This window comes from Pinus tabuliformis, chromosome 4_1, assembly GCF_031772625.1.
Source record: "Pinus tabuliformis cultivar Carrire ecotype Pingquan chromosome 4_1, CPIR1, whole genome shotgun sequence".
Lineage (NCBI taxonomy): Eukaryota > Viridiplantae > Streptophyta > Pinopsida > Pinales > Pinaceae > Pinus > Pinus tabuliformis.
This window is the reverse complement of record NC_142303.1, coordinates 984,039,122-984,051,586: the sequence shown is the minus strand read 5'-3', so window position 1 is coordinate 984,051,586 and position 12,465 is coordinate 984,039,122. Positions and strand designations below refer to the sequence as shown.

Below are 12,465 nucleotides of genomic sequence, written 5' to 3'. Positions count from 1 at the left end.
TGAAAATGAGCTAAAAGCAAAGCTAATCTATTGCCTAAAAATCGAATTGCAAAATGACTATAAAATGACTAACTACTAGCTAACCAAAATGAGGCCCTAAGCCTTCTTATTTATACAAATTGAGGACCCCAATAGTCCTCCTAAACTTTAGGGACTCGGCTGCCCAAGACTTGTAGTTAACAGCAGTCCTACTTGACTTGCTTGGCTGCCCTTGTGCTGATTGATTTGGTGGCCCTTGAACTCCGAGCTGATGGTGGAGAATTTGAGGTAAGGGCCCATAAATGAAGGGGACACCTTCCTACAAATCCTCTCCCTTGTTCTCCCACGAATTTGGCTGCCAAGTGCTCATTTACACGTTTGATTTTGTCTCCAAATGGACCAAAAAGGCTACACAAAGCACACATTAGACTTGTTGGCATAATGACTAACCCAATTCACTCTATTAGCATAAATATAATCAAAAACATGCAATAAACTAATGAGAATGGTGGATTAAGTCGAATTAGGAGGTTGAATGAGCCCAAATAATTATCCATTTTTGGGGCTCATCATCACCCCCTACTAAAAGTGTTGCTCATCCTCTGAGCAACCAATATATCTCCTCATCTTTGATGGCCCTGGTGGCCTCCCTGTCATGCCAAGCTTCTGAAGTGATGCCCTCTTCTTAGTCATGAAACCATGCTTTTCTCTTTGCTTCTTCCCACTGCCTGTGCTTCTTTTCCTAGAGAATTCTCAACTTTGGTATGATTGTGCAAGTATATTCAATATGATGGTGGCAATGGTGGTGAAAGGAGATGAAACCAGTGGAGGATGGAAGAAAAGAGTGGTTGCATGCCTCCTCAACAAACTTCAAGCTTCAAATCCCTCTCCATAATTGATTCTGGCCTGCCCAAAGGCTTCTACAGGATGTTTCTGGTAAAAATACAGAACTTCCTGTAGAAAGTCCTGTAGCTTCCTGTAGAAGGTTGAACCATGACCAGATTGTGTCCGAACCTTGAAAAAATGAGTGTTCATGGAGGGGATGGATGTGCTTAGGGTGGCTAGCACAGGTGCTGCCTCCCTAGCTAAAATCTTGGCCAATTTCTCCTTCTGCTGCCCTCTCCCCAAACTTCCTTGTATGCCAATCCCAAACAACGCAAAGCCTTTGAATTCATTTGATGAAACTTCCTCAAGAGTAATTCCCTTGATGCATCATCTAATTCAACAATTGATCCATCTGCAAGTTGTTGAAAAGCACTCCTTTCAAGCAAATTTTCCATGGCGCCCTTCACTAGCATACGATTTTGTCCCATTGGTTCCGTGACAATAACACCCATGGATTTTCGATCACAATCAAACTCCAATAAAGCCCGCCTCTTTGATCTTTGTATCCACCAATCACAATTGCCCAATTTCACTGTGCCACTGTTGAGAATGGCACTTGTATCACCTGCCATTGGGTCTGGAACTCCCATTTTTTTCAACCAATACCTTCAAGGCTACCTCAGTGGGAATACCAGTAGCATGGAACTGGTGACCTTGACAAGATATCCCTGCATCATTGCAAACTGCAGCAACTTCTGCTAGAGTTTCTAAATTTTCCCCCATATTATGTGCAGGCCAATCCAATATTTTTCCATCCTGAGGATTATATGTTGTTCCTTCAACAGTAAACTCTCTAAGTGAACCAGCACTGTGCCCTATGGCTATAAACTCACTGACGGACATCTAATTGGTTGTAAGAGTACCTATCTTATCAGAGCAAATCACTGTGGTGCAACCCAAAGTCTCCACGCTCGGTAACTTACGCACAATAGCATTCTTTTGTGCCATCTTACAAGTGCCAAGAGCCAAACATGTAGTAATCACAGCAGGCAATCCCTCTGGTATAGCAGCAACTACCAGAGCAACAACAATCTTAAAGTAGTACGTACATTTCTCAAAGGAAAACCTGATATTTTTTTGGCCACCCATCTATGACTTCCCATGAAAGAAAATATTTGTAGTTCATGATCCAGACAAGAATACAAATGGCACCAATCATTGTTGTCAGTCTTTCACCAAATTCATCTAACTTTCTTTTCAAAGGGGTATCATGACATTCCATTGAAGCTTCCTGAATTTGTGCCTGAATTTTACCTATTTCTGTAAACATGCCAGTGCTCACAACAATGCATGTGCAGCAGCCATTGGTAACTGTAGTTCCTGCAAACACCATGCATTCTTTTGACTGCAACTCACAGTCACACAAGGTGGCTGGATATGTTCTTTTGACCACAGGCATGCTCTCTCTGGTCAGGGAGCTCTGCTCCATCCTAAAGGTGGATGTCTTGAGGGACACAATTATCATGTCTGCAGGAACCTTGTCTCCCACCTTCAGTTCCACTATATCTCCTGGAACAAGTTCTCTGGAGGGAAGATCTGCAACATAATGTCCATCTCTCAAGACCTTTGCATGATCAGATTGCATTTCTTTGAGAGCTTCCAAAGCCTTCTCAGAATTATTCTCCTGCCATACTCCAACAATGGCATTGAGGATGAGAATCAGGAGAATGACCAGGGGCTCTACATAGGCTGTTATGCCCTCCTCAGAAGACACATTATCACGAAAGTAGGCGAGAAGAAATGAAATGCCAGCTGCCAGCAGAAGTATTTTAACAACTGTATCATCAAATTGCTCCACTACCAGCTTCCACAAAGGTGTACCATTTTTCTTCTGGAACTCATTCCATCCATATACTTGACGGCGTTTTTCCACTTCATGAGAATTTAAACCATTCTCTAAGCTCACATCATATTCTTCTAAGCATTCTTCAACAGTTTTAGACCAAGTAGGGAATATCTTGTCCTCCATGGACTATGAAATAGATGATCAGATTCTGAATTCAAACAGATTGCTCCACCATTAACAGATCTATAATGCATTTGAAAAACTCCAAAATCAATACTTTCAAGAACCCTGGTAACCTTGGACACGAGCTTTAACTACTTTTCTCATTTCAAGCTTGAATTTTGACAAAAATCTTGGGTTTTCCTTCTGCAGAGCTGTTTTCTGCGTTTCCTGTAGACGACTTCCTGTAGAAACGCCTGTAGAGTGTCCCTGCACCTCTAAGTGAGCCCGATACGCTGGAGAATTGTGAACCAGGCCACAAAGCTCAATGGAGGACGATGGGTTAATCATTTTGTGGAATCAGAGGATGCATACTTCAGTTGAAAATGTTGCAAGTGCAAGTTAACAGCAGTCTATGAGTTTCAGCTGAGCGTTCGTTAATTGCTGCGTGATTTGTGGTGAAGGAGTGAGGTGGCCAGGTGTACATGGCCACATGCAGACGACAGTGCTATAATGAGCTGCATGTCCTCTTCTTGTGAATCAGTTGCACTGGAGTTAAAGCCTCTACCACTGTCTGTGTTTTTTTTTTTTTTTTTTTAATTTCCACGTGAGTTGTCTAACACATACGTTACATGATTCTCGGCTGATTGATAGAGAATTGGACAAGGAATTATCGGCTTAATCCTGCTATATTCGTGGCTCGATTCCACCATTCCATTCATTCATGTAGTTTTTAAATTAGATTTGTGCAATAGAAGAACGAGTTTCAGTCACGTACCTGAAGTCAAATGGCTGCTGTGAGGTGCTGAGGCTAGTCATTGCTGCATGCACTGGTTTCTTAGGTTGCATGAGGGCTTGGCTGATGATTTTTGCTTGTTTTCCTTGAGCAAGTGTCCTCTGGCCGGATGCATGCTGCAGGAGTTCATTTCCACGCTCAGATCTGCACCTTCAAGCTGTTGCACTGAATTTTCACAGGACCGGAACTTGTTTTCGCCATTGCTCCCAAACGGCAAACCGGATTGATCTGAAACTTGCTGAGCGCATTCCTATCATCATGATGCACCTCCCATAGCAAAATCGTGATCAATGGATGCACAGATTTCGAGAAAAATGGAAAATGGCTGAAGATTTCAGAGATCAATTTCTCAGAAACCGTGCATCGGAATCGACTTAAACTGCTTGGATAGGTTACTATCACCCATATGCATATCCCCATGAAACAGGTTTTGAAACGGATGCATGAATATGGAGAAAATGCAAAAATGATTGATGGTGATGGAGGCTGATTTCTTGGAAACCGTGCACTGGAATGGCCTAAAACTGCTCGAGCATGTTGCCATCATCCCTATACAATTCTCTGTAAAATGGTTTTTTCAAATGGATGCATGGTTTTCAAGTTATGGCAAAAACAAATTTTGTTCTATGTATTTTCTCTTCAAAGCATTTTGCAAGTTTTTGCATGGAAAGAAAAACTGAGCTTGGGCTGTGATGCAGGTATGGAGATGATGGAGGAGGAGTTTGAAGATTGCAAGAGGACTTTTGAACCCTTGAGGAAGCTACCATGTTCGCCAAACCACCTTTTTGACATCCATTTCTAGCTTCCTACAATTTCTACAGGAACTTCCTGTAGAAGCACAATGAGAAGCACAATGAGGTGGAAAAGATGATGGAAAAGGGTGAGAAATGGTAACATGGATGCTTGCAGGCATAACCAATGGATTCCAAGCTTTAGACCCCCTTCCAAAACCGAATCTGGCTCACTTGAAGGTTCTACAGGATGTTTCCTGTAGAAATATAGAACTTCCTCTAGAAGGCACAAAAACTCCTTTGTCTTTGTTTTGAGTGATCCTCCTGACCTGCAATGTCATTGCTGCAACCTGAAATTATTGAATTGAAATTAGATTTATTTTTCTTTTTCTTTTTCTCTTTTCTTTTGAAAAACAACCAGGGCGCCTCATGGAGGTTTTCACCCTAATTTCCTGCCCTGGGCGCCTCCAAGGGAGGTTTTCACCCAGAGATCTTATTCTCTTTTCTCTTTTTTTTCCAACCCATTGACCGCCTCATGGAGGTTTTCAATCAATGAGCCAATCTAAGGCGCCTCCAAGGAGGTTTTCACCTTAGATTTCTATTTTCCTCTTTTTTCATTTTTTCTTTTTCTTTTTTCTCTTTTTTCTTTTTCTTTTTTCTTTTTTTTCTACCCTACCCTACTTGAAAAACAAAATCATTCTCAAGTATAAGAATACTTCCAATGGAGCCATGTGCACATCGAGATTAGAGGTAAACTGATGTGGAGGCTTGAAATGCATGCTTTGACAGCTATCCGGATCTCAGAGACCAAATGATTTGACTTTGAAGGGATCAAACATAGCTGAAGAAGAGAGTACTGCTGCAACTTAGTGACCGTCTGAAACCATATTTCAATATAGCTCTGATATCTTTGGTTCTTTTGTTGATCTGGATCATGTTTCATGTCACCTTCTAACATGACTTCCTCATCTTCCTCTTTTTGCTGATCTTTCTCTTGAATACATGGAAGATTTGATGGTAACCATGAGGGAGCTCTCTCGATCTCTGATTTTGATCTCTTCTCTTCATCAAGTGCAGCCCATGGTTCTTTGATCTCCTCTTTTGAATCTTCTTTTGCCGGATGTGGTCCTTCAATGTTTTCAAGATAATCTCTGCTTTGCAACACTCTTCCTGAGCTATGGTGAAGATCATCGAGCTCAAGAGGAGTCATTTGGACATGTTGTGTCTCAGCATTGCAATTTTGTTGAGCTACTCCAATGGACAAGTTTGGAAATGGTGGTATGGGTAGCTCAGTGGGGGTGTATATTCGAGATGGATGCGGATGGGGTTGTGGTTGGGTAGGCATTTGGGGTTGCCTTGGTGGAGGAGGAGGTGATGGTTGTGGATGAGCAGGTGGTGGAGGAAAAGAAGTGGGAGGAGTGTTGTACTGGGGCCTCCACCCCTAATGAGGTGCATTCCACTGAGGTTGTGGCTGAGCATAAGAGTGAAACGAATGAGCAGCTGGTTGGGCATAATATGGATCTATGAAGGAACACGGAGGAGGTGTGAACCAGGAAGGATGAGCAGGGGGACCCCAAGAAGGCATGAAAGTGGCTTGATAGGGGTCATAATAGGTCTCGGGTGTCCCTTGCAGCTCCTGCTGGTAAGATCTAGGTCCATGTGGCCTCCTTTGGTTCATATAATAGAGTGATTCAGTGGCTCCTTTGGCTCTCTGATATGCAGCTTTGATTCTGGGTAAGGAAGGGCACTGATATGTAGGATGGTATTCTTCACAGACAAAACACACTTCTATGGAGTACAATGGACATTCGTTCCTAGGATGCTTTCTAGTGCACCTAGGACAAAAAATGGCCAAAGCCCTCTTGGCTTCTTCTTGCTTCTTTTGGACCCGCAAGGTATCCAGTTGCATGGCAAGAAACTGCCTCATATCACTCTTGAAATCTTCGATCTGATTTGCAAATTCATTTTTGGATAAGGTACTGCTCCCAACATTTCTGCTTGTAGCCATTCGCTCCAGAGGAATGTTTTCTTCTTCTTCTCCCCTAGAGGTTCTTTAAAGATGCCTTGATGTCCACCTAGGGCTTCTTCTTAATCACAGCCATCGAAGAAGAGAGAAGGTTGGCTGTGTAAGTAGTGGGGGGTGTTGTGCAAATATTTTTCTAAATTACCTCTACTCCTACAAGGCATGAAATGAAATCTTTTTGGTTGATTTTTGCTTTTTTCTACTTCTACCTGCAAAACTGAAATAGATTGAACTGCAACTAACTATCTTGCTAAAATGAAAATGCGAAATTGAAATGAAAGCAGGAAAGGACTAATCTATTTTGCTCAAATGAAATTACAGGAATGAAATGCTAGTCTACGCTTGCGGAATTGAAATGCTAATCTACGCTTGCAGAAATGAAATTGCAGAATTGAAATGCTAATCTATGAAAGCGGGAAAGGCTAATCTACTTTTGCATAAACGAAATTGCATAATGGAAATGAAATAAACTACTTAGCAGAAGATTGTAGTGGAAAATAGAAGAAAAGCGGCAATCACCAATACTCTGACGCTTCCCCGGCAACGGCGCCAAAAAGATGGTGGGCCCCAGTATTGCAGCAATAATGCTGCAACTCCTGGAACTCCCTTCTTTAATTTTATCAACCCGGTAGTTCGTAACAAACTTGGAAGCGACGGTGTTGTATGCACAAGTACTAGCTCTTGCCGCAGCTGTCACTTGGTCAGCTGGCACAAGTCCACTAGGAGCTTAGGCCAACTTCTATGAGCTCTTAGAAGAAGCTTTTAATTCATGGATGAAAGCGAACTCGAAGGAAGCTAATCTAATTGCGAAAAGAAACTGAAAGCCAGAAAGAAACACAAACCCTAGCAAACCCTAATTCTACCAGCTAGTCCTATTGACGCAAAGGAGAGCATGAAAACTACTGAAAGAGATGCCATTACTTCTATGAAGGTAAAATGCATGTGTCTAAGTTATCACTATCTGAAGAAAACATCTTCTTGTATTTTTGATTAAGTTGTTGGAATTATCATGCATGTGCTTCTAACTATTTTTGACTATGCAGAGGTGGATCAAGGAGGAGAAATGCTTGGAAGAGGTCGGGAAGGTTCGGAGAGGGCCTAAGGGGTCCCTAACACCCTTCTAGAGAGTTTCACAAAGTTTGGCTGCCAAGAAACCGCGTTTATGAGCTTCTACAGGAAGTCTGCAGGGGTTCTACAGGATGTTCAGGATTTCTACAGGATGTTCTGTAATTCTTCTACAGGATGTTTCGAAATGGAATTTTGGAGCATGGATGGAGGGAAAAAGATGGAGGAATGAGTATGGAGGTGAAATAGGGGTGTGAAGAGGTCTAGGACTTGGTGGATGAGGCTAAGGAGCGATTGGATTTGTTCAAGGATGGAGGAGGTGATGATGCACAAGAATGTAGGAATTAGGGCAAGGTGGGGAAACTATGGCAAATGAAGGGTACGAATCATGGACTAAGGGTTGGAGCAGATTATCTGATGGATTATGGGTAGATAGAGAAGGATAACAGGTGCTCTGCAAGTTATTTTTCGAATTTAACAAATGAAGACTTGGAAAATCAAGAACCTAATTACCTTGACCTAATCTGACTTAGATAATAGCAAAAGAAATGGAACAGAAGTTTATTTGCACAAAATCAGATGAACTAACTATGCAACTAAGCAATCATAACCCTAAGCATGCAGTCAAAACTGATATCAAGTTTGACAACTAAGAATCCAACACTAATACTTGCATGGTGAAGCAAAACAATGTTTTTGTGGGCAGCAAGGTCACCTTTGTCCCAACTCACGATCCCACTGAGGGAGAGGTAAGATCAGAGGTGCTTGAGCCCCCTTTTCTAAGGATCCTTTATGTTATTAATCTATCCAAATCAATCTGAACATGAAAATCTACTTTAATCATCAAAAGCAACCTAAATACCACAACAAGTTTTAAATCTAAATAGCAGATTTTACTCTAAGAATGCAGCAAAGACACATGAAAGTAAACAAAGGAGGTACTGGGCGCTTGAGATGGGCCCAACCCCAAGAGCTACAACCTCCTAAGAGAGATTTAGAGCTGGTGCAAAGCTGGATTCATCTTTATTGAGCAAGAAAAGAAGAGTTACATCAAAACTGTCCACAAGGAGACTTTGAAAATGAGCTGAAAGCAAAGCTAATCTATTGCCTAAAAATCGAACTGCAAAATGACTATAAAATGACTAACTACTAGCTAACCAAAATGAGGCCCTAAGCCTTCTTATTTATACAAATTGAGGACCCCAACAGTCCTCCTAAACTTTAGGGACTCGGCTGCCCAAGACTTGTAGTTAACAGCAGTCCTACTTGACTTGCTTGGCTGCCCTTGTGCTGATTGATTTGGTGGCCCTTGAACTCCGAGCTGATGGTGGAGAATTTGAGGTAAGGGCCCATAAATGAAGGGGACACCTTCCTACAAATCCTCTCCCTTGTTCTCCCACGAATTTGGCTGCCAAGTGCTCATTTACACCTTTGATTTTGTCTCCAAATGGACCAAAAAGGCTACACAAAGCACACATTAGACTTGTTGGCATAATGACTAACCCAATTCACTCTATTAGCATAAATATAATCAAAAACATGCAATAAACTAATGAGAATGGTGGATTAAGTCGAATTAGGAGGTTGAATGAGCCCAAATAATTATCCATTTTTGGGGCTCATCACTTATCATCGATCCAAATCATGAAGATAGGAAAATATCGTTGTGCAGGCTATTAGCCACCTGTCCATATGTCTTGTTCCTCGACTTGAGTTTCGGAACTTATCGAACCTTCAAATTTGCTGTAGAATAAGTCATTAGCTACAGAATTGGTGCAGTTCAATAGCTCATGAAAAATATTAAGTTAAATAATAAAGAAAAATAAAAAATTATGAAATAAAATATGTTTAAGTAACTTCTATTGCTATGAACCTTGTAAAACAATGCTCAATTAGAGTTATTAGAGTCAAAAAGAAGGAGGATGGAGTGTAGGAAGGTTGTCAAAGAGACAATTTTGGGCTTCAACACAAGGGATGCAGCTGTTCCACAGAGAACGAGGGTTGTGAGGCCACCGGCTGGGCTTGAGCGACTAGTGCCGCTGGTGGACCCTATAGAGAGGGTAGCGGTGGGAGAGGATGAAGAGTGATGGAGCGAGCATGTTGAGGCTGCAGAGGTGCATTTGGAAGTTGTAGAGGCTGAGACGCGGAGCTACCGAGACACCTGGGTAGGATGGAGACCTTGACTAGAGGGTTAGCTATTGATGGATGGGCAGGGTTGGCAGAGGTCGTCGTAGAGACGATGATGTCACTAGAGAAAACGCACCATATAGTTTTGTGTCATATAGCCATGGCGATGGCTATGACTAGCCTGATTTTGGCTCTAGATGCAGAGATTTGGCTGCCGAGGCACTAGAAAGACTTGGTGGTCTCATATTTGGATGATATTATGTATGTATCAGGGAAAGCACATGTTATGAAGATGATCCCCTATATTTTTTTACTTATTTATCCTGGTCTTGGCCCAATGGACTATTTGGATATTTTTGTACTCATACATATTTTTTGATGTATATACGATATTATTTTTTGGCATCTCTCATGATATGTCCATGCGACACATTTTGATATATTTCTGCATTTTGGTTGAGATGTATCTTATGTTGATGTTTTATGTTATATATGTGATGCATTCCAGTCTAGGATTTGATTAGTGATGCGATCAACTATGTGATTTTGATCCCTTGGTATATGTGTAAATGTGATATGATCAAAATGTCGAGCTAACCTTTGTGCATGCAGATACTTTCGGAAAAGGTGTGTATCACGTACTTGAAAGGTCTTGTTTAACTGCGATACAACTAGTTGGGAATCAAGGAATACATGCAGGTGACAGATACCTAGGTGGTGGGCATCGACCAAGAGGCCTATGATGGCATCATATTCTACTTGATTGTTGGTGGAAGACCCAATAAAAAGTCCATTAAAGAGAAGAGGTGTTCGGTCAGGAGAATATATGGCCCAGGCTGCAGCAACAAGATTTTGCAACCATCGAGATGCATCGTCAGTAAACCCGTGAAGATAAGTTGGCAGAGGATCCATTTTCTGACACATGATGAGAGAATCCATGATGAGGTGATCATCATTAAAAAAAAAAAAAAAAAAAATATATAAATAAATAAAAAAATTCATGGTGCGTACATGTCTATTCTAGCATTTTATGGTGAATTTTTTTGAGGTAGAGACTATTCACATGATTTTTTAGGTAAGTCCTATCAGGCTCTAACAATATGTATGCCCCCTTGAGGAGGTTGTGTTTGATGATGTATGGGCCCTTCCACGGGGTTTCAAACTTTCCAAGTCCTACCGCTTCTTGGGCAACATCGTAGCGGAGGACTAACCCCCCCGGTAAATGTCTGAGGGGTAATGTTGTGATTGAATGAGGATTTGACCCTATTCTTGTGTGCTTCATTATTCTGAAGGGATTCCCATCGACGCTCATCGACAAGCTCTAGTTGTAGAGGGGATTTCACACTCCATGGGAAGTATTATTTCTACGCCATATACTAGTTGGAAGGGTGTAAACCATGTGGATGACTTGACCGTTGTGCGGTACACCCATAGGGCGGATAACACCATATGGTGCCAATTGGTTTTATGAGGGTTCACCATACATTGTAACATGGTTTTTAGGACCTTGTTAATGACTTCTACTTGTCTATTGGACTGTGGGTAGTATGGTGATGCAAATTCATGAGAGAAACCAAGGTGTTGGGATAACTATTGAAAGATTTCATTTTTTAAATGTTTACCATGGTCTGAAACCAACTCCTTGGGAACATCGAACTGTGTTATGACATGGTTGAAGAAAAACCATGCGGCAGTTTCATTAGTGTTATTATTTGTGGGCATTGCTTCTGCCCATTTGGTGAAATAGCCTACAACGACCACAATGTATTTGTGGTTGTCGGATGACGGGGGGTTACAGGTCATGAAGTCGATGCCCCACTTACAGAAGGGGTTGGCCACTATGACTGGATGTAAGGGAGCAAGTGGTGCTCATGCCTTATGAGCATATAGTTGGCATCACTCACATCATTTGACTGCTTGATTGTAATCGTGGAAGAGGGTGAGCAAAAAATAACCAGCGGGAATGTTTTTTTGGGCAATGGCCATCACTTATAATCGGGTACAAAGCGTCGTAAGAAATTGGTCTTACCCTCCAAGATTTGTAATTGTTTTAATGTATTTGGGGGAGGTACCTCTTTAATGGCTTGGACTTTGAGAGGGTCAAATTTGATACCTTGCTAGGAAATGATGAAACCCAACAATCTTCTAGTGTTGACACATAATACACACTTGAGAGGGTTCAAGCGCAGGTTATATTGTCGACATCTCTAAAAAACCACACAGAGGTCCTCTAAATTGTTGGCACATTTTTTGGAACGTAGTGTAAGGTAATCCATATATGCAAGGATGAGATAAGCAAGATCATGGAAGATGTAGCTCATGGCCTGCTGGAAGGTGCCGCCAACATTTTTAAGACCGAAAGGCATAACTTGGTATGTGAATGTGGTTTTTTACTGATCTGTATGGCCAATATGAATTTGGTTGCACCCATAGAACCCATCAATGAAGGGTAAGGCCTCGTGATTGGCAAAAGAATCGATGACTTGGTTGATGAATGTCGTTGGATAATTATATTTAGGGCATGCCTTGTTTAGATCCCTAAAATTAGTACAAACACAAATGGTACCCTATTTTTTCATGATGGGTACAGGGTTGGAAACCCAACACATGTAAGCAATCAGGTAAATAAACCCAGCTTTGTGAAGTTTATCGATTTCTTATTTGATTGTTGTTTCCTTAGAAGGATGTTATTGACATTTTTTCTGTCGGACACGATGGGCGTCAGGCCACATGTCAATGTGAAGTTCCACTATGGTGGGAATGATACCTGGCATTTCTGAGTAATCCCATGCAAAAATATCCTTGTATTTTTGGAACACGGATGTATATGTGGTTATTTCTTCTAGAGAGCATGCTTCCCCCAAGGAGATCTCTTCGAATTTTCCAGGTTTGTTTGAAATATTCACCTTGATGG

The 12,465-nt window shown here is 41.5% G+C and overlaps 1 pseudogene; it reads right to left on the bottom strand.

Moving 5' to 3' along the window:
* Nucleotides 1-1,064: 1,064 nt before the first annotated feature.
* On the bottom strand, nucleotides 1,065-2,833 carry LOC149179430 (calcium-transporting ATPase, endoplasmic reticulum-type pseudogene; annotated as a pseudogene).
* Nucleotides 2,834-12,465: the final 9,632 nt, after the last annotated feature.